We start from the raw sequence: 21500 nt of genomic DNA, 5'->3' as shown, positions 1-21500 counted from the left end.
AGAGAGAGAGAGAGAGAGAGAGAGAGAGAGAGAGAGAGAGAGAGAAAGGTGGCTGAACTCCTCCCAGTAGTTCATCGCCTCAGCCAAGAACAGACCCTCGCGAGGCTGTCCTTCCTTGTATTGTTCATCATCACCAGCCCAAGAGGCAATCCACACACCACACACTGGAGTAGGGTATTACACCACAACGGTGGCACGAACCAGTATAAACCCTGTGTCTCTTGTGTTGTTCTTTCCTTAGTTTTAGATCCTAGCACGGCGGAGGGGTGCAGGAAGGTAGGAGGCGAAATCTCCGCGTGCACCCCAGTGTTCGAACCTCAAGGGTTTGCCGGAACCCAAAATCCGACAGTTTGTGCCATTGTCGGTGATGATGTTGTGTGGCACACCGTATCGGACGGTGATATCAGCAATGAAGGTCACAGCAGTCGGACCATTCAGTTTTTTGATTGGTTTTGCTTCAATCCATTTGGTGAATTTGTCCACAGCGACAAGCAGATGGGCCAGGCCGCCGCATGTTGTCTTCAATGGTCCCACCATGTCTAGCCCCCACACGGAAAAAGGCCAGGTAAGGGGATGGTCTTGAGTTCAGAAGTCGGTAGATGTTGCTCGAAGCTGAACTTCTGGCACCCTTTGCAATGCTTGACCAACTCCTTGGCATCTTCCAAAGCAATCGGCCAGAAGAAACCATGGCAGAAAGCTTTGGCGGCAAGGGATCTGGAGGCCGCGTCATGGTCGCACTCGCCTTGATGGATGTCTTTGAGGATTGCTTGACCCTTCTCTGCTTCTACGCGGTGTTGGAAGACTCCGGTTATGCTGCGCCTGACGAGCTCTCTGTTTACTATCATGTAGGCTCCTGCTCGGCGTTGCACTTGCTGGGCTGAGATCTTGTCGGCCAGCAGTTCTCTGGTCACCAGAAACTTGAGGATGGTTGTGCCCATGATGGTGCTTGAATTTCTTCTACTGCCACTGCGGCCACTTGTACTAGGGCGGTTGGGTTGGGAGGTGGCGGGTTGGGGCCGGCCGCCGCTTGCTGTGTTGTTGAAGTCTCTGGGCCGACTGCGGCAGCCCCCAGGCTGAGCTGTGAAGTCCCCGGGACGGGTGCCGCTGCTGCAGTTTCTGAGCTGTTTGATGAAGTCCCCGAGCCAATTGCTGCAGCCCCGGGGCTAGGCTGTGAAGTCCCTGGGCCGGGTACGACTGCCGCAGTCCCCGTGCCGCCTGCCGAAGTCCCCGGGCCGGCTGCTGAAGCTCTTGAGTCGGATCCGACTGCTTTGGGAGCAGCCGAAAATGAAGATAGACTCGGATTTTGGAGAAGACTTGATCGAAGGCTTGCAGAGGCATTGAATGGAGACGCCATATGGTATTGCTTGACGGGTAGATCTGATTCGCACCCCTCAAAATATCCACTGAGCTGCTAAACAATGAAGCGGTAACTTGCCATATTTGCATCCTTGGTGTCCCAGTCCCCAGATGACTGTTGGACCACCAAGTCGGAGTCGCCGTAGCAGAGGATCAGGCGGATGCCGATCTCTTTGGCCAGCGGGAGGTCATGTACTAGCGCCTCATACTCGGCCACGTTGTTGGAGGCAGAGAAGTGAATTTGCAATGTGTATCTAAGCTTGTCGCCTTTGGGAGAGGTGAGGACAATGCCAGCTCCCAAGCCGGTGCACATCTTTGAGCCATCAAAGTGCATCCGCCAATGGGTGGAGTCTGGAGCTGGTGGCAGGTACTGGGTCTCGGCCTAGTCGATGAGGAACTCGGCCAGTGCTTGGGACTTGATGGTGGTGTGTGGCTGGTAGAAGATGGTGTAGGGGTCCAACTCGATGGACCATTTGGGCACTTGGCCAGATGCATCTCTATTGCCTATGATCTCAGCAAGTGGGGCAGTGCAGACAACCGTGATGGGGTGCTCTTGAAAATAGGGCTTCAACTTCTTGGTGGGGAAGTGCACGCCGTAGCACATCTTCTGGTAGTGGGGGTACTTCTGCTTTGAGGTGGACAACACCTCGCTCAAATAATATATAGGCCTCTGGACCGGCTGTGCCCTGCCGGCCTCTGGGCGCTCCACTACTATGACAGTGTTGACCACCCGGCTGGTGGCGGCGATGTAGAGGTACATGGGCTCTTTGGCAGCCGAGGCCGCCGGGACAGGCGGGGTAGTCAGCATCTTCTTCAGCTGGAGAAAGGCCTCGTCCACCTTATCGTTCCACTCGAAGTGAGTGGTTTTCTTCATGAGTTGGTACAGGGGATGAGCCTTCTCACCCAGCCGATTGATGAAACGGCTGATGGATGCCAAGCAACCGGTGAACTTCTAAACGTCTTGCAGTTGGGTGGGCTTCTCCATCCTCTCAATGGCTTTGATCTTCATGGGGTTGGACTCAATGCCGCGTTCTGAGACCAGCAAGCCAAGGAGTCTGTCGGCTGGTACCCCAAAGATGCATTTCTACGGGTTGAGCTTGATCTGAAACCGGCGCAATTTTTCAAAAGTTTCCTTGAGATCTTCCAAGAGAGTACCGTGCTTCTCTGTCTTCACCACAATATCGTCTACATAGACGTGGGCATTTCTGCCGAGTTGTTTGAGGAGGCACTTCTGCATGCAAAGCTGAAAAGTGACACCGGCATTTCTTAAGCCGAATGTCATAGTCAGGTAACAGAAGGCTCCGAATGGTGTGATGAAGGCGGTCTGCCAGGTTCAACTTGATCTGGTGGTAACCTGAGTAAGCATCCAAAAAACTCAACAGCTCGCATCCGGCTGTGGAGTCTATCACTTGGTCAATTCGAGACAGAGCAAACGGATCCTTGGGACAAGCTTTGTTGAGACTGGTGTAATGAATGCACATGCGCCACTTGTTGTTCTTCTTCAGCACAAGGACTGGGTTGGCGAGCCACTCTGGAAAAAATACTTCCATGATGAAGCCGGCTGCCAGAAGCCAGGCTATCGCCTCACCAACAATTCTTCTCTTCTCCTCCGACAGTCGACGGAGGGGTTGTTTGACGGCCTTGGCATCTGATCTGGCATGTAGCTTGTGCTCGACGAAATCCGTCGGAACACTCGGCATGTCCTTCGGAGACCATGCGAAGATGTCCCGATTCTCACAGAGGAAATTGACGAGCTTGCTTTCCTATTTGCTGTCAAGATTGGCCCCTGTGACAGCATGTCTTTCTGGGTGCCCTGGGTCCAAGGAAATCTTCGTTGTCTCTTTGGCCGGCTGGAAGGAGCCCTGGGTCTCTGACTCTTTGGGCTCTGGCAATATGTCCGGCTGCTTGCTGGTCATGGCCATCACCTGGTCCAAGAGCTTCTTCTCAATAGCAATCACAAGGGACTCAGCCAGACGGCTGCTAGCTGCAGCATAATCGGCCGACTTCTCATAATCTCCAGATATCATGATAATGCCCTTGGTCCCTGACATCTTCATCTTGAGGTAGGCATAGTGTGGAACCGCCATGAACTTGGCTAGAGCGAGCCGGCCTAGAAGTACATGATAAGGGCTCTTGAGGTCCACCACCTCAAACCAAATTGCCTCTCGGAGGAAGTGATCTTTGTCTCCGAAAATTACATATATCTTGACCTTGCCGACTGGTGAGCAGGACGGGCCGGGCACAATACCATGGAAAATAGTCCGGCTGGGCTGGAGCTGACTCTCTTTGATGCATAGCTTTTCCATGGTATCGCGGTATAGGATGTTGATGTTGCTGCCGCCATCTATCAGAATTCGGGAGAAACGAGCAGCTTGCCTTTCCGTTGCAAGGGTGGCATCCAGCACTAGAGCATCGGAACCCGAAGAGGGCATCACGTCCGGGTGGTCAGCACGGCTCCAGCTGAAGGGCTTCTCGGACCAATGCATGAATTCTGGAGCATTTGAAGCAACGACGTTCACCTCTCGGTGCTACTGACGCTGACTGCGCCGATCGTCAGCCACACTGGTGAAGACGACGTAGGCCCCATGTTCTTCGAGGTAATAATCTTGAATGGAGCCGACTGCTGGTCGGGCCGCCCGCTGTTGGGGAGGAGGCGGCGGCAGGGCCAGCAGGCAGAGGGGGCAGCAGTCCTTCGCCCTTGGAGATTCAGGTGAGCCAGTGGCCCCTCCAGGTGGTATGATTGGACGGCTTCGCGCCGCTGTGGAACTTGCAGGGAGCATTAAGGGTCTGCTCGTAGGAGAAGGCGGGCAGCGAAGCAGGCTTGCCGCCCTTCTGGCGCTTGGGGACGGGTTGTCCTTCAGGCTGCTGGTCTTCGACTGTCGCCACTTGCCAGCTAGTGGAAGCCGGTTGTGGGGCCTTGCGCTTGTTGTCATTCGGCTGCCGCCGCCGACTGTTGTTGGTAGCCGGCGTCCTAGGAGCCGGAGGGAGCACCTTCCCGGAAGCGTCCACTCGAAGCTCCGACTTCATGGAGGAGTCGGTAGTAGCGTACTTGTCCGCTATGATCAGTAGTTCGTCGAGTGTAGCAGGCTCGTCGCAGAGGAGTGGGTGCTTGAGCAAGGTGCCCTCTCGGCACCCGGTAGTGAAGTACTCGATCGCCTGGACCTCATGCACCCCTTCGCAGGAGTTGCGCAGTTCAGCCCACCGTGTCAGGTAGTTGCGGGTGGACTCATTCAGGCCTTGAACGCACAGAGAGAGCTGGCGGTGCTTGGGTGGCCATTTGTAGCTGCTGGTGAAGTTGCGGATGAACACTTCGGTGAAATCCACCCAACTGTTGACGTTGTAGGGCTTGAGGCTTTTAAGCCACGTCCAGGCCGTGCCCTGGAGCATGAGCGGAACGTACTTCATGGCAACGTGCTTGTTGCCGTTTCCTATGCTGACGGCTGTGGAGTAGTCCACCAGCCAATCCTTCGACTTCATGGAGCCATTGTACTTGGGCGTGTCTCTTGGGAGCGAGAACCCCTTGGGGAAGGGCTCGTCGCGAATGCGGGGGCCGAAACAAGGCGGGCCCGTCGCGTCTTCTTCCTCTAGCGCCAGGGATCACGCCAGGCGGTCAATCCGGTGCCGGACATCGTTCTCTCCAACTACTTCTCGAAGGCCTAGCCGGTCGTCGAGTGTCGGGTGGTCAACAGGCGGCGGGGAAGTGTGCCTCTCCCTTCGAGGAGGCGGAGGATGCGGATAGTCGTCCCGTTGTTCCAGTGTTTGTGGGCCGCCGTCTTGGTCGTGCTCGATGGTGATGCGTGTCCAGCTGCGGCTAGCAGCCGACTCCTTGTCTCGTCTGTTGCAGACGCCACCTGTCGGCGTCCAAGAAGTCGCGCCATGATCTTGGCGAAGGGGTGGGTTCTCAACCCGTTGGCCGGGCTCTTCTGCGCGATAGCCGGCTTCTTGCTGCGCGGCCGCCGTGTCAATAAGCTGCTGAACACGCTCTGTCATGTAGCGACGCTCATCGCCCTCCAGGTGGTCCAGCTCATCTGCTGCCGCCTGGGCAACACGTATGTTCTCCATGGGCGTGGCGTAGACAGGGCGGTCTACTCCAAACATGTTGGCGACGACACTGCCTCGCTGTCGGACCGTGCCCAAATGGCTAGGCCCGCCAGTAGTTGGCGTGCCGCCAACAGCGCGGTCGACCTCGCGCTGGAAGGCCTCGAAGAGGCGTCTCAAGGTAGCCAACTTCTTGGCGTTTTCAATGAGCAAGACGCGGCAGGCCTCCAGCGTCTCGGCGTCGGCGTCTGCCGCAATGGGCGTGGACAGGTCCCGCATTGTCGCCTGCAATGGGTCCTGGCCGGCTCCTCCGGAGGCCCCATCGTGGCTAATGACAAGCACCTCCATGACGGTGCTGCCGTCACTCTCCGCACGAAGGAGCGGGTCGTCGATGACCACCACGTTGATGGGGAAGGAGTCAAAGGAAGCCGTGTCAGTGTCGACAAGCATCGGGGCGGTGGAGCCAACTGACTCCAGGTCTATGGCGGGCTCGTTGGCGATGTGGAGCTTGCCAAGGAGATCGATGAAGCAGCTCTCGGAGCTAGCTTCTCCCACGTCAGGCACGGGCTCGTTGGAGAGGCGGATCTTTCCAACAAGATCGGAGATGCTGGCACCGCGCAAGCAACTTCCACGCCGTGCAGCGCGTCGGCGCAAACGCCATCAGGTGTGCCGGGCTGGCTGCGCTCGTTGGGGAGGAACAAGGTTCCCGTCCAGAACAGATCTTCGGACAACGGTGCACCAGGCCCCACGGTGGGCGCCAAATGTCGAGGGTGTCGTGCGACATATTCCAAAGGATGGCTTATCATGGTGGGGGATAGTAAGACGTCGCCGGTGCCAGGAAACGGGATGAGGCATAGATACATATGCCGGCGAACTTTTCCTAGGTTCGGGGCTCTCCTAGGAGATAACACCCCTAGTCCTGCTCCGCGGGGTCTCCGCATGATCGCTCAAGCAACAATGGTGGCTACAAGCTTCCTCCTTGAGCTGTTTCTCTAGAAAGGGAAGAAGGGCAAGGCTAGCCCTAGCTTCCTCTCTCTATGGGTGTATGTGTGTGTGGACTAAAGTTTGAACCCTTCGCATGGGTGCCCTGGGGGGTTTATATAGGCCTACCCCTAGGGGTATAATGGTAATCTTGCCGGGTGTAGGACCCGGTTGTCAGTGTCTATGTGTCGGCTTCTCCACCGGCCGCTGGGGCCCGCCGCATGGTGGGTCCCGCCGACTGTCTTGTACCTCGCTGATAGGCCGTGCCCTCCGCTTGCGAGTCCTGTCGGCAGCTTAACACTATGGTGATGCCACTGATGATGTGTGCTTTGTCGGGGAAGGTGTGGCTATAGTGTCGCCGCCTGTCGGGCATTCACTGTAGCCACTCCTCGTCTCTTCTGATTAATGGCGCCCGGACTTTGAGGGAAGGGGAGGGCCGCCTGCTAGGACTCGGCCTCCCCTCCGCTGATTGGTCGAGGCTTGCCGCCCTCTAGCTTCTCATGGATAGGTAGGGCCCGCCGCCTACGGGCCGTACCGACAGATCGTAGTAGGAGCATGGCCTTCCCTGCCGTGAGTGATGTCATGGGCTGCGTGGCAACAGTGTCACGCCGGATGGGGATGTCCGTCCGGTACGCTGTCGGATTTCGGGTTTCGGCAGACCCTTAAGGTTCGAACACTGGGGTGCGCGCGGAGATTTCGCCTTCTACCTACCTGCACCCCTCCGCCTCGCTAAGATCTAAGCTATGGAAAGAACAGCATGAGAGACACATGGTTTATACTGGTTCGGGCCACCGTTGTGGTGTAATACCCTACTCCAGTGTGTGGTGTGGTGGATTGCCTCTTGGGCTGATGATGATGAGCAATACAAGGAAGAACAGCCTCGCGAGGGTCTGTTCTTGGCTGGGGGGATGAACTGCTAGGAGGAGTTCAGTCGCCCTTCTCTCTCTCCTCGATTCTCTCTCTGATTTCGATCCGATATCCGATCTCCCCTCTACCCTGTGGGTGGCTAGTCCTATTTATAGGCAAAGGCCCTGGGCCTCTTCCCAAATATTGAGCGGGAAGGGCGCCAACAATTGGCCATTTTGAAGGGGAACATCTGGTACACTTATCCTGACTAAAGTTGGTCCTCGCCTGCCAAAGGCTCTGGTGGTGACGCTGGCTTGGGCTCCACAATGACTTCCTCCCTACCATTGGACTGGTCTTGGTCTCGTTGCACCGAAGCGGGTGCCTTTGCTTGATGCTCTCGCCTGCGCTTGCTCCCTTTGCACCAAAAAGGAAAGGAGGACACTGCGCGGCTGGCGCCCGCCTGGCGCCTTTGGTCGTTATGGCTTGCGTCACGGGCACCTCGTGAGGTACCCCGCCTTGATCTCTCCGCCTCCTCGTGAGGACCCGCCTGAGCATGAGGTTACATCGTTTGGTCGCTTCCGGTAGAGCTCTCCATCCTTGATGCAGTATGTCATGGCCTGCCGTGCCACACGCTCCGCTTCCCCCTCCTTCTCCGGCAGGGTCCCTTGTGTTAAGTAACTCCAGAGCTCCGTGATCCAGCACCCCTCCTGAGGTTCCATCGTCAGGAGCAGGCGTGCTCCTGAGGCCGGGCCACAGACCGGGGCTCCTGAGGCAGGTGGCTGGGGGAGCTCCTCCCGAGGCTGAGCCATGTTTGACAATGACGGCAGGGCTGAGGGCTTGAAGAGCCGCTCCTCGAAGACGCCAGGCTCCTGAGGTAACCGCCTGGATGCCCGTTTGGCGATGTCGTCGGCCTCCTGATTGGTGCCACGGGGCACATGCTGCAACTCCAACCCCTAGAACTGCTTCTCCATCCTGCGGACCTCCGCAAGGTAGGCTTCCATGTGCTCATCTTTCGGCTCGTACACCTTGTTGGAGAAATTGACAAGGAGCTGCGAATCGCCCTTGATGGTGAGGCGTTTCACCCCTAGGGCAGCTGCGGCCTTCAAGCCCGCTATTAAACCTTCATACTCCGCTATGTTGTTGGAGACCTTTTCACCTTGCTGGAAACAGAGTTGTACAGCATAGTAGAGCTTGTCCTAAGTGGGCGATATAAGCACCGCCCCAGCCCCAGCGCCCTGCCTGGAGAACGCCCCATCGAAGTACATGACCCAGCCTTCTGGCGCCTCGCTTCCCGGGGAGACGGACCGATCCTCGTCGGCCTAGAGGCATGGTGCCTCCGTCCATTCTACCACAAAATCCGCTAATGCTGCTCCCTTGATGACTCTGTTCGTGCTAAATTCTAGTTGAAACGCTTGCAGTTCTATGTTCCACTCAGCGACCCTTCCAGCTGAGTTAGGGCTCCTGAGCACTCTCTCCAGGGGGTATGACAAGACGACCTTGATGGGGTGACCCTAAAAATAGTGTCGCAGCTTGCGCGAGGCCACCGGTAGCGCGAGGAGGAGCTTCTGAGGCATGGGGTACCATGCCCTCGCGTCCCGCAACACCGTGCTGACGAAGTACACTGGGTGCTCAACGAGGTTGGGTGCGTCAGTGCTGGTGGCGCCCTCCGGAGACCATGGCGCCTCCTGAGGTGATGAGGCCTCCTAAGGCTGGCCATCTGGGAGAGGCGCCTCTTCCGCCTCCGGTGCACTCCTCTGCGGCGACTGATCCTCCTCAGCCGTGGTGGCGGTTTCCGGGGGCCTTCCTTGTTCCTATTTTGCCTTGTCCTGGGCTGCTGCTGTGGTTTTGATTCGACGCTCCTCCCTAACCGCCACCAGGGCTGCGCTGGCGGAGTAGGGAGTGGCGGCGAGGTAAAGCACCAGGGGCTCTTGAGGGCGCAGAGCCACCATGACCGGAGGGCTGGTCAGGTATCTCTTGAGATCCTGGAACGCCTTGTAGGCCCCTTCAGTCCATTCAAAGGGCCCCTTTTTCTTCATTAGCTGGAAGAAGGGCAGCGCTCGCTCCCCCAACTTGGAGATGAAGCGCCCTAGCACGGTCACGCATCCAGTGATCTTCTGCATTTCTCTAAGGGTCTTTGGCGGGCTCATGTCCTCGACCGCCTTGACCTTTTTCGGGTTAGCCTCGATGCCTCGGTGGGACACGAGGAAACCCAAGAGCTTGCCCGAGGGGACTCCGAACACACACTTCTCTGGGTCGAGCCATAGGTTCACTGCGTTGAGGATCACGAAGGTTTCCTCCAGGTCTTGTATCAGGGTCCTGGCCTCCCGAGACTTCACCACAATGTCATCGATGTAAGCCTCAACATTCTTCCCGAGTTGCGGGCCCAAGGTGATGTGCATCAGCCGCTGAAAGGTCGCCCCTGCGTTACGCAGCCCGAATAGCATGCATGTGTAGCAGTACACCCCACACGGGGTTAGGAAGGCTGTCTTTTCGACGTCTTCTACCGCCATCTTGATCTGGTGATACCCAGAGAAGGCATCCAAGAAGCATAGTAGGTCGCATTCTGTGGTGGAATCGACGATCTGGTCGATGCGGGGGAGCGGGAATGGATCTTGCGGGCATGCCTTGTTGAAGTTGGTGAAGTCGACACACATGCACTCCTTCCCTCCTTTATTTGGCACAACGACAGGGTTGGCCAACCAATCCGGGTATCGGACCTCGCGAATGACCCCAGCGGCTTCTAGTTTGCGGGTCTCTCGGACGATGAAGGCCTGCTTTTCCGGGGACTGCCGCCTTGCCTTCTGCTTCACAGGGCGCACGTTGGGGCACACATTGAGGTGATGCTCGATTACGCTCCTGGGGATCCCCGCCAACTGGTCAGGCTCCCAAGCGAATACCTTCTTGTTTGCGCGCAGGAACCTGACCAGGGCCTCCTCCTGCTCGGGCTCGAGGTTGGGGCCTATGGTGAAAGTGGCGTTGGTGGACCCGTTGTCGGCGTTCTGGGAACGGGGGCCCCCAGACTTGCCTGCCTGCGGCCTGCGGCGTGGCTCAAAGGGGGCCCAACATGGCCCATCTTCACCAACACAGACCCAAGACCCTCGCGAGGGGCCAAGCCTCGCGGGGCGGACGACGCGGAGCTTCCTCAGGCACGGCCTCATCAGGCTGGCTCGCGAGGAGGCGGAGAGATCAAGGCGGGGTACCTCACGAGGTGCCCGTGACGCAAGCCATGACGACCAAGGGCGCCAGGCGGGTGCCAGCCCGCACAATGTCCTCCTTTCCTCTTTGGTGCAAAGGGGGCAAGCGCAGCCGCGGAGTACCGAGGCATCAGGCAAAGGTTGCCATTTCGGTGCAACAAGACCAGGACCAGGAGGACTGCAAGACGGAGGTCATTGTGGAGCCCAAGACGGCGTCACCACTAGAGCTTTGTGCAGGCGAAGACTACTTTTGTCAGGATAGCTAGTACTAGCTGTCCCCCTTCAAATTAGCCCGCCATTGTTGGCTCCCTTCCCGCTCGATATTTGGGAAGAGGACCAGGGCCTTTACAAATAGGACTAGCCACCCCCAGGGGAGGGGGCCATCGAAAAAGAAGCGAGAGAGAAGGAAGAATTAGGGCATCGACAATCCGAGAGAGAGAGAGAAGGGTGACTGAACTCCTCCAAGCAGTTCATCCCCCCGGCCAAGAGCAGACCCTCGTGAGGCTCTTCTTCCTTGTATTGTTCATCATCATCAGCCCAAGAGGCAATCCACCACGCCGCACACTGGAGTAGGGTATTACACCACAACGGTGGCCCGAACCAATATAAACCCTGTGTCTCTCGTGTTGTTCTTTCCATAGCTTAGATCTTAGCGAGGCAGAGGGGTGCAGGTAGGTAGGAGGCAAAATCTCCACGCGCACCTCAGTGTTCGAACCTCAAGGGTCTGCCATAACCCTAGATCCAACATTTGGCGCGCCAGGTAGGGGTGCGCCGGAATCCACCTTCTACCGCTTCGTGCCCCGTCGCATCGTCATCACCATGTCCGGCGACCAGGCGGGCAACCCAGATCCATGGGCGGCGTGGCCCGCCCGCGCAGAGCCGCTCGCCTCGGGCGACCCCGTGCCCCAGGCAGCTCGCGGGCCGCGGGCGACGCGGACAGGCTTCGACAGCTCTCACACCGCGGCAGGCGCGGTCGGCAGCAAGGGCCTCCAATCACGCCGCGACCACGACACCGTACACCCGCCGGGAGCAGGCGAACTCGAGGGCCGCGCTCACGGTGGCCCGAGAGCTGCTGCAGTGCAGGCTGCTGGAGGGCGGCCGCGACGTGCTGCTGGAGCGGGTGGCAGAGCTCCTGGGCTTCGCCGCCTCGGGGGCTCACCCATTCTGCACCCAGCTCCCATCTCAAGCCCAGGGCGGCCCGCGCGGGGGCTCCGCGCGCGCCCGCAGGGTCCAAGGCTACTCCAACGCCAGCGAAGCTGTCAGCACCGGACCAGCAGCGGCGCTGCCCCCACTCCCGGTCCATAAAGAAGAAGGACTCGACGCGACCCGCGGCCCCAGTGGACAGCCGCGCTGCCACCCCATGGTGGGCGCGTCAGGCAGGACCACATGGCACGCGGAGCACTACGGCATGGCTTTCGGGATGACGGCGCCAGAGGAATACGTGCCCCTCATGATGGGTCAAGGACACCCTCACGAGAGCGAACAAGGCTCGCTCCTCAGCCCAAGCTGGGGGGACGAGGCACCAGAAGCTGAGCCTTTCTAGGAGCCCCGGGACGGTCCCACTGGCCACGCTGGAGGCAACGATTATCGGGTACCGCTAATTCTTCAGGAGCAGGCATACGCTAACCATGGATCGCAGGAGGTGCAGGTCGCCACAGCGAGCAGCTACCCCGCTCCCACAGTCTCCTACCCCTCGGGAGGAGGGCGCAGGGGGCTGCAGGAGAGGGGCCGAGATCCGACATCACCACCGCGGCGTTCAGAGCAAGGTGTTCTTAGGAGGTAGGCCCTCTGCTGGGGAGGTGCCTCAGGGCCTGCCCCTAGCGGAGGACCCATGGTCGTCGGGGGAACTGCTGGCGACCGCTCTACCCCATCGGCGGCGTCCTGGTTTCCGGTCGTCGTTGATGGCACTAGAGTGTGGCGCAAGGCGGGCCCCTCATCTGGCGATATGAAGCAAGGCCAGTACCTGTGAAGAAGGCCCAGTGCCTGTGAAGCTCGCCGCCCCGTGACACTCTCACGTAATAATGAGTGGGGCTGTACACGCCCTGGAGTCTCAGGGTTGCCGGCCTCAGGCCCTGGGGCTCCCTCCCACGCCCAGTGGCAGCACTTAGCTCCGCGCTGGTGAGAAGACGTCCAAGACTAGATTAGGTGCCGGATGCGGCCTTTTGTCTGCTTTCGTTGCTTTTCCCATTGGTTGTCGCTTTCCCCCGCTGGATTCAAGTTGGATTCGAATTTGAGATTTGCGTGTGTTCGGGGAAGGGGTGCTTAGTCTCGTTTGAGCAATTTCTCGCGTTTTGGTTACCGCTTCGCCTCAGCTGCCTCCCCTCGTGAGCCCCTCGCGAGCCGGGTCAGGCCTAGCTCGCACGCAGCCCAAACTGCCGCCACCGCGTCCTCTCAGGAGGGTGTTTTACTGCAGGTCCTACGGATCCAATCAGGGAACACTCTGGACACCACAACCTCCCACAGGCTACCTCAGGGCCAGCATGGGACAAAGGTAAACTATACCAGCGCGTCGCTTAAGCCAACCACTTGGCGCGGGCGCATGGGCAATGTAGCGTCTACTAATATGATGAAGACGAGTTTTACATGAGGGGCTCCCCCTCCAAAATGCTCTCACAGCCATCAGGCCAAAACCTGAGTTCTATTCATGCAGGGTAAGGAAGCAGGAGCGATGCACAATCAGTCAGATAAATCCCCCAATGCGTCCTTGAGAGCACCACCCGGGCCGTTGTTGGCGTCGCTGAACTCGCCATCGCTGTCCGCGTCGCCGCCAGCGGCGTTAGGGCCGCTCACCACACCGCCCTCGTCAGCATCTACGACCACGCCGTTGTTGTCTAAAGCGAAGGCCCTGATAAGAGCATCCACATTGTCTTCCACCCAGTGCGCCAGGTCGCCTCGGACGGCCTGGGGGACTGGGGCGATGGCGGCGTCGAAATCGAAGTGTGGATCCATGTTCTGGAGATAGCTGAAGACGCGAGAAAAGGCACGCCCGAGCAGGGCGCGGCTCCTCTCCTCCACCAACCTGTCAGCCCTGACTGACCGCGCCTCCAGCTGCGTCACCACGTTAGTGAAGAACTGAAGATTGCCGGCGTAGTTGACTGCATGCGGCTCGCCAACAGCCACCTTGCAGATGTTGCCCAAGGCTGTGTTGGCTCTCTCCCAGAGCGTGGTGAGCATGGGGCCGTGCTCATGCTCCAGAATCCGCCGCTGACGTATCTCATACGCATTCTGGCGCGCGACGGCCTCAGCCTCCTCCACCCGCTGGCGAAGAAGGAGCACCTCGGCCTGGGAGGTGGTTAACTCACCTTGTGCCACCTCAAGGGCGGCCCGGAAAGCATCGGCCCGCCGTGTCGCCCCCTCCAGCTTGGCTCTCAAGGGAGCAGTCCTGCCTTCAGCCTCGGCTCAGATCAACCCCAGCTTCTCCTCGAACTCATGCTTGAGGTTCAAATGCGCCATCGCCACCCGATGTCCGACCTCCTCCAGGACACGGGCTTCCTGTGCAGCGACATCATCCTCCGCCTGCGTCACCAAGCGCTCCCTCGTCTCCAGAAGCTCGTACTCGCGGGTACGTTCGGCGGCTTCCAGCGTCAACGCCTCCTCACGCTTCTGGAGCTCTGCTGAGTCGCCAGAGGCCACCTTCATCGACGCGAGGGCTGCCTCGCGTAGCTCCACCTACTCCTCCAGTGAGTGGCACCAGGCCAGGAGCTCCCGATCCCGCTCCTCCGCTGCCTTTCGCCGGCGGTCTGCTTCCCGGGCCTCCTCAGCGGCCCAAGATCGGGCCACCCGAGAGGCCACCAGCGACGCCTTGGCCTTTGCGTCGTCAAGATCGCGCTGACGGCGCGCAAGGGCGATGGCCCCTCCAGCTCGCGCCTCTCTATGGCCAGGCGCAGGCCCTCGGCCTCAAGGCGCGCGTCTTCATCAGCAAGCTCCTCACCAAGCAGGCTTACTGCATCAGCCGCCCTTCGAAGGAATCCTTGGCGAAGAGCGCGACGCCCCCGAGCGCGCTCGAGCACGTCTTCCACACCATCATCTGCCCCAAGCAAGCGCCGGGGGCCATGAATCAGCACTCCCCCTCCGGGCTAGGGGCTGGCACCCTTGCGACGGCCGGGCACGCCGTGCCAGAAGCCCGGCCTGGAGCCAGCCCGTCCCCAGGTGAAGAGCGCAGGGAGCGCCTCAGCCAATCGCAGTCCACGACCAGGCGAGAAGCCCACGGCAGGCTAGCTATGCCACGAGGAGGCCTGCGGAAGAGGATCGCGAGGTGCGCAGGGCCATGATGCGCCTCGGGACGGTCCGCCTCTTCGATCGTCCTCACCACAAGGGCTCCGCTGCTCGAGGCGCTTGAGAACGATGGAGGGGGCGAAGCCAAGGGGGACGACACCTCAGCCGTCTCTGCAAGCTCAGCTGGAAGGGGCCTGCGGAGCAAGGGTCAGTAAAAGCAACAGAAGGATCGGGAGCTGGGAAAGGAGAAGGCTTACTCATCAGTGGCGAAGTACTTCCTATGCTTCAGCAGGCGACAAGGGTAATCGTCGCCCAGGGCCTCCCTTCTCTTCCGGAGGGCCTCAAAGTCCACGCAGAAGCGGCCCAAGAGTTGGGCGCAGGGATAAACCTGCGACGAAGACGGAGTGTCAAGGTGATCTGCGTCAGGGGCGCCTTCCTGGTGCGCGCTGCCAATCGCCTCGCCAAGAGAAGCAGCTCGAGCCTCAGGGGCCTCATTCACAGGCGCTGAGGGCAGCTGCTTGCCACCCCCAGCCTCAGCGGCACAGGCCCCAAGAGCTGCTCCCTCATGAGCATTGCCTTGCACTGTCACCCCGCAGGGAGCCCCCTCGGTCTCTCGCGCCTCATGCCTCCCTACTCCGCCGCTTGAGGAAGAGTCGCCGTGGCCGACTGAAAGGGCAGTCACCATCACTGGGTTCTCGCGAGGTCCCTGGAGGCCGGCGGGGCGCGACCCCCACTCATCAAAGATAGGCATCTGCTTCACAAAGTCGCCCCTGATCTGGCAGAGGTACAGCAAGGCCCCTCCCTGCTGGATGCTGCCGGGGTTGGGGTCCCTAGTCAGGGTCAAGAGCGCTATCCTCAGCACTTTAGGAGTCAGGTCCTCTTCTTGGAGCCTCATACGGTCGTCGCGCCCGCTGAAGGCCCACATCCGGTGGGAGTGGCGTTGGAGAGGAGCAACGCGGCGTAGCAGGAACTCCTTCACCACCTTGGGCGCTGTCACGCCAAGCGACCTCAAGAATGCGAAGCGGTGCCAGACGAAGACGAGACGGGGGCTCTCAAGCATCTCCTGGACCCAGCCCGAATTGGGGACAGCAGGCGAAGTTGGCTCCAATAGCAGGGGGCTGGGCACCCTTGCGTCCACATACAGCCACCGCTCGCGGAACCCAGCCGCGGGCGGGGGGAGCTTGAAGTCAATCCCAGAGGCTGCTGTCTCAGGCGCGGCAACGAAGCTCACGCACGCCCAGCATTGGGTAGGGTCGACAAGGCGCAGAGAGAAGAAGTGGCGCAGCAAGGCAACTGAAGGAAGGATGCCCATCATACCCTCGCAAACAAAGGCGAAGACCGAAAGGAGGGTGATGGATTCAGGACCCAGATGCATCATGTGGATCTGATAGTGGGAAAGCACGACATTGAAGAAATCATAAAAGGGAGGAACCAGACCCGCCCACAGGGCGTCGGCGAAATACGGGACCTCGGTGACTATCATGTCGATGGAGAAGTGGGACGCGTGCCAGGCCTTCGTCCTCCCGCATTCGTTGAAGACAGTGGCCAGAGCCGAGCTGACCTTGCCTAAGCCCTCGGCGGGGGCCGCCAACGGCGGCGGGCAAGGTGGAGGCACGGGTTTCTTCCCTCTTCCCTTCTTCGTCGGAGCCATGGCGATGGGAAATGGGGGGAGTTCGAGATTGGGTCGAAAACAGGAGCTGGAGTTCAAGCGGAGGAAGGACAGAGGGCGCTCGAGCGATAGAAAGGGGAGCGACTGTGTACAACTACGAGTCCGCCTACATGGCGCAAAATAAGGGGGGCGTGGGGGAACAGTGCCGCCCACGTCCAATCAACCGCCACGCGGTGCCCAAGGCCCCAGGCTGTTAGGGCCCGCGGCGCTTCGCCCTCGCCCTTCCGCCTCCCTGCACGGCCAAGTCCGGGCGCACCTTGGGCCCGGGGGCTACTGTCGGCGTTCTGGGAACGGGGGCCCCCAGACTTGCATGCCTGCGGCCTGTGGCGTGGCTCAAAGGGGGGCCCAACACGGCCCATCTTCACCAACATAGACCCAAGACCCTCGCGAGGGGCCAAGCATCACGGGGCGGACGACGCGGAGCTTCCTCAGGCACGCCCTCATCAGGCTGGCTCGCGAGGAGGCGGAGAGATCAAGGCGGGGTACCTCACGAGGTGCCCATGACGCAAGCCATGACAACCAAGGGCACCAGGCGGGCGCCAGCCCGCGCAGTGTCCTCCTTTCCTCTTTGTTGCAAAGGGGCACAACCGCGGAGTACCGAGGCATCAGGCAAAGGTTGCCATTTCGGTGCAACAAGACCAGGACCAGGAGGACTGCAAGACGGAGGTCATTGTGGAGCCCAAGACGGCGTCACCACCAGAGCTTTGTGCAGGCGAAGAGTACTTTTGTCAGGATAGCTGGTACTAGTTGTCCCCCTTCAAATTAGCCCGCCATTGTTGGCTCCCTTCCCGCTCGATATTTGGGAAGAGGACCAGGGCCTTTATAAATAGGACTAGCCACCCCCAGGGGAGGGGGCATCGAAAAAGAAGGGAGAGAGAAGGAAGAATTAGGGCATCGACAATCGGAGAGAGGGAGAGGGAGAAGGGTGACTGAACTCCTCCCAGCAGTTCATCCCCCCGGCCAAGAGCAGACCCTCGCGAGGCTGTTCTTCCTTGTATTGTTCATCATCATCAGCCCAAGAGGCAATCCACCATGCCGCACACTGGAGTAGGGTATTACACCATAACGGTGGCCCGAACCAGTATAAACCCTGTGTCTCTCGTGTTGTTCTTTCCATAGCTTAGATCTTAGCGAGGCGGAGGGGTGCAGGTAGGTAGGAGGTGAAATCTCCGTGCGGACTCCAGTGTTCGAACCTCAAGGGTCTGCCGGAACCCTAGATCCGACACCCGTCCTCATCGACGGTTATCTGCTTGGTTTCTGCCTTGTCTTGGGTGAACAACTGTTTCTTCTTGGCGGGTGCAGCCCCCTTGGGCTCGGGGGTCTCCGAGTCGGCGGGCTGTGCCGACGCCGCCGTCTTGAAGGCGAGCTTGAGCACTCGCAGCGCGTCTCCGGTGTCCCCGTGCACGGTGAGGACACCGCTGCTCCCGGGCATCTTCATGAGGTTGTACGCCGGGTGTGTCGCGGCCATGAACTGGGCCAACGCTGGGTAGCCGAGGATGGCGTTGTAGGGGAGGCTGATGGGGGCGATGTCGAAGTCGACCAGCTCCATGCGGAAGCTGTTGTAGGTGCCGAAGGTTACTGGGAGTCGGATCTGTCCCAAGGAGCTGGATGATCCGCCCCCAACGCCTGAGAAGGGCCGGCTGGGTTGCAGCCGTTCCAGGGGTATGCAGAGGAGGTTGAAGGCCTCAACCGAGAGCACGCTGAGGCCCGCACCGCCATCGATGAGAGTTCTAGTGACGGCCACCTGGCAGATGGTGGGGGTGCACAGCATGGGGAGCGCACCCAAGCAGGCCGAGTTGGAGTGGTGGTCCAAGCTAAAGGTCAGGCCGGCCTTGGGCGCCGCCCGGTCCGGGAGAGCCCCCTGCCGCGTGGAAGCGGCGTTGACCCGGCGGATGAACGGCTTGACGTGGTGACTTGTAGGCGGCGCCTGCGAGCCGCCCAGGAGGGCCGCGACGACCGGGGGTGTTGGTGTAGCGTGGTGGGCGGGGAAGAGGCTGCGGAGCTCTTCCCAAGAGGCCACGGAGGCTGCCGGCAGGTGGAGCAGCCATGTGCGCGGAGCACCGGTGAGGGCCATGGGGAGCTAGTTGGCCATGACCCTATCATCACCTCCAGCTTCGAGGATGGCCTCCTCGTACGCCAGCAAGAAGGCCAGCGGATCAGTCACGCCGCCGTAGCACGGGGGCGTCGTTGGCTTGAACTTGTCCGGCCATCATACCCGTTGCAGGGCTAGGGCCAGGGCTCGGAGCCCCCTGGCCCCCGTGCTAGCGCCGGCGGCCGGAGCGGGCGACGCGCTACTCATCGCGAGGCAGGTCGTGGCGGTGGCGGAAGGGAAAACTCCGGTGCACCCCTACCTGGCGCACCAAATGTCGGATTTCGGGTTCCGGCAGACCCTTAAGGTTCAAACACTGGGGTGCGCTCGGAGATTTTGCCTTCTACCTACCTGCACCCCTCTGCCTCGCTAAGATCTAAGCTATGGAAAGAACAGCACGAGAGACATAGGGTTTATACTGGATCGGGCCACCGTTGTGGTGTAATACCCTACTCCAGTGTGTGGTGTGGTGGATTGCCTCTTGGGCTGATGATGATGAGCAATACAAGGAAGAACAGCCTCGCGAGGGTCTGTTCTTGGCTGGGGGATGAACTGCTAGGAGGAGTTCAGTCACCCTTCTCTCTCTCCTTGATTCTCTCTCTGATTTTGATCCGATCTTCGATCTCCCCTCTACCCTGTGGGTGGCTAGTCCTATTTATAGGCAAAGGCCCTGGGCCTCTTCCCAAATATTGAGCGGGAAGGGCGCCAACAATTGGCCATTTTGAAGGGGAACATCTGGTACACTTATCCTGACTAAAGTTGGTCCTCGCCTGCCAAAGGCTCTGGTGGTGACGCTGGCTTGGGCTCCACAATGACTTCCTCCCTACCGTTGGACTGGTCTTGGTCTCGTTGCACCGAAACGGGTGCCTTTACTTGATGCTCTCGCCTGCGCTTGCTCCCTTTGCACCAAAAAGGAAAGGAGGACACTGCGCGGCTGGCGCCCGCCTGGCACCTTTGGTCGTCATGGCTTGCGTCACGGGCACCTCGTGAGGTACCCCGCCTTGATCTCTCCGCCTCCTTGCGAGCCAGCCTGATGAGGCCGTGCCGGAGGAAGCTCTGTGTCGTCCGCCCTGCGAGGCTTGACCCCTCGCGAGGGTCTTGGGTCTGTGTTAATGAAGATGGTCCGTGCTGGGCCCCTCCTCGAGCCACGCCGTAGGCCGTAGGCAGGCAAGTCTGGGGACCCCCGTTCCCAGAATGCCGACATATGCTGCACTATGTCCACGCTCTGCCTTGGATTTGGGGGTGGCAGGCGCTACTGTAGCCACACCCGTCTCGTCGCCATTAACATGGTGCAAACTTTGAGGGCATGAGGGGCCGCCTGCTAGGAGCCGGCCTCTCTGGAGGCCACCTGCTAGGAGTCGGCCCGTCTCATGGCTTTCTTCTAAAGAGCTCTGCCCTCTGGCAGTCGGCCGCCTCTACCAGTCGGCCCCGAGAAGGCGGTACTTCGTCCTTGGGGCTTGAGGGGTGCAGCCGGCCCCGATGTCTTGAATCGCAATGGGGAGCAGATTAGATGTATGCTGTCTCTCCTCTAGTGGTGTTATGTGAATGTCGACTACATGACACTTCACCATGATTTAGGCCTAGGGGAAGGCATTGGGAAGTAATAAGTAGATGATGGGTTGCTAGAGTGACAGAAGCTTAAACCCTAGTTTATGTGTTGCTTCGTAAGGGGTTGATTTGGATCCACAAGTTTCATGCTATTGTTAGATTTATCTTATTTCTTCTTTCGTAGTTGCGGATGCTTGCGAGAGGAGTTAATCATAAGTGGGGGGCTTGTCCAAGTAAGAAAAGCACCCAAGCACCAGTCCACCCACATATCAAATTATCAAAGTAACAAACGCGAATCATATGAGCATGATGAAAACTAAGTTGATAACAATTCCCATGTGTCCTTGGGAGCGCTTTGCTTTATATAAGAGTTCGCCCAGTCTTGTCCTTTTCTACAAAAAGGATTGGGCCACCTTGATGCACCTTAGTTACACTTGTTACTTGTTACTTGTTACCCGTTATGAATTATCTTATCACACAACTATCTGTTACCGATAATTTCAGTGCTTGCAGAGAATACCTTGCTGAAAACCGCTTGTCGTTTCCTTCTGCTCCTTGTTGGGTTCGACACTCTTACTTTTCTAAAGGACTACGATAGATCCCCTATAGTTTTGGGTCATCAATTCCTTCCTCCTTGGTGGCAGCCCTCCCTCTCCCCTCCAACCTATATACACTAGGTTTTTTTGCTCTTTTGCACACACAAGTTTTGGTGCCTCCTCTAGTTCTTCTAGTTCTACTTGGTCCTAATTGCCTAATTATAGCTAGGCTAATCCTCTTGTCCTCATAATTAGAAGCCCCATGTGGTTCTAATCTCCTCCCTCCAATTCCCTGGCGATGATTAGCTCTAGACGGTAAAAAGCTACCGGATCGTGAAGGTTGCATCCTTGCGACCAAGTAGAGAGCTTGTGCTTTCGGTCTTTGGTTCAAATTCATGGGCGGTTTGTGGTATTGTTCATCAACAAATCGAAGGACTGCAAGCAAGATCTACATCGACATGTTCTTCTTCCATTGTAACTCGGTGAAGATAACAATCATGATGCCAACCTGTTATGCATCTTCATATCGATCTTGGGTGCGCGTAGGTGCAAAAAAATTTGTTTTCTACTATGTTTCCCAACATTGACACCATGAGCAGTTATCTGAGTAGGTGTAGCTTTCGATCTGGATCACATGTGATTGTGTGGGTTGATGTTCTTGTTGTCTGATAAGTCTCCAACCTATCTATATTTTTTGATTGTTCCATGCTATTATAGTATCAATCCTGGATGTTTATTATGCAATTATATATCATTTTTTCGGACTAATTAACCTATTAACCTAGTGCCCAGTGCCAGTTGTTGTTTTTGCTTGTTTTTGACTTCTCAAAAAATCTGTACCAAATGGAGTCCAAATTCTACAAAACTTTTTGATAATTTTTTGGACTAGAAGGGGCCCTAGAAGTTTGGGGAGAAGACCTGAACTGCCACGAGGCAGCGACAAGCCTGCCAGGCGCGCCCCCGGGGCTTGTGGACCCCTCATGGCACCTCCTGACCTAATTCCACCTCTATAAATACTGAAATATTCC

The sequence above is a fragment of the Triticum dicoccoides genome, chromosome 7A (assembly GCF_002162155.2).
Source record: "Triticum dicoccoides isolate Atlit2015 ecotype Zavitan chromosome 7A, WEW_v2.0, whole genome shotgun sequence".
In the NCBI taxonomy this organism is placed as follows: domain Eukaryota; kingdom Viridiplantae; phylum Streptophyta; class Magnoliopsida; order Poales; family Poaceae; genus Triticum; species Triticum dicoccoides.
The sequence above is the reverse complement of the archived record's forward strand: the minus strand, read 5'-3'. Positions refer to the sequence as shown.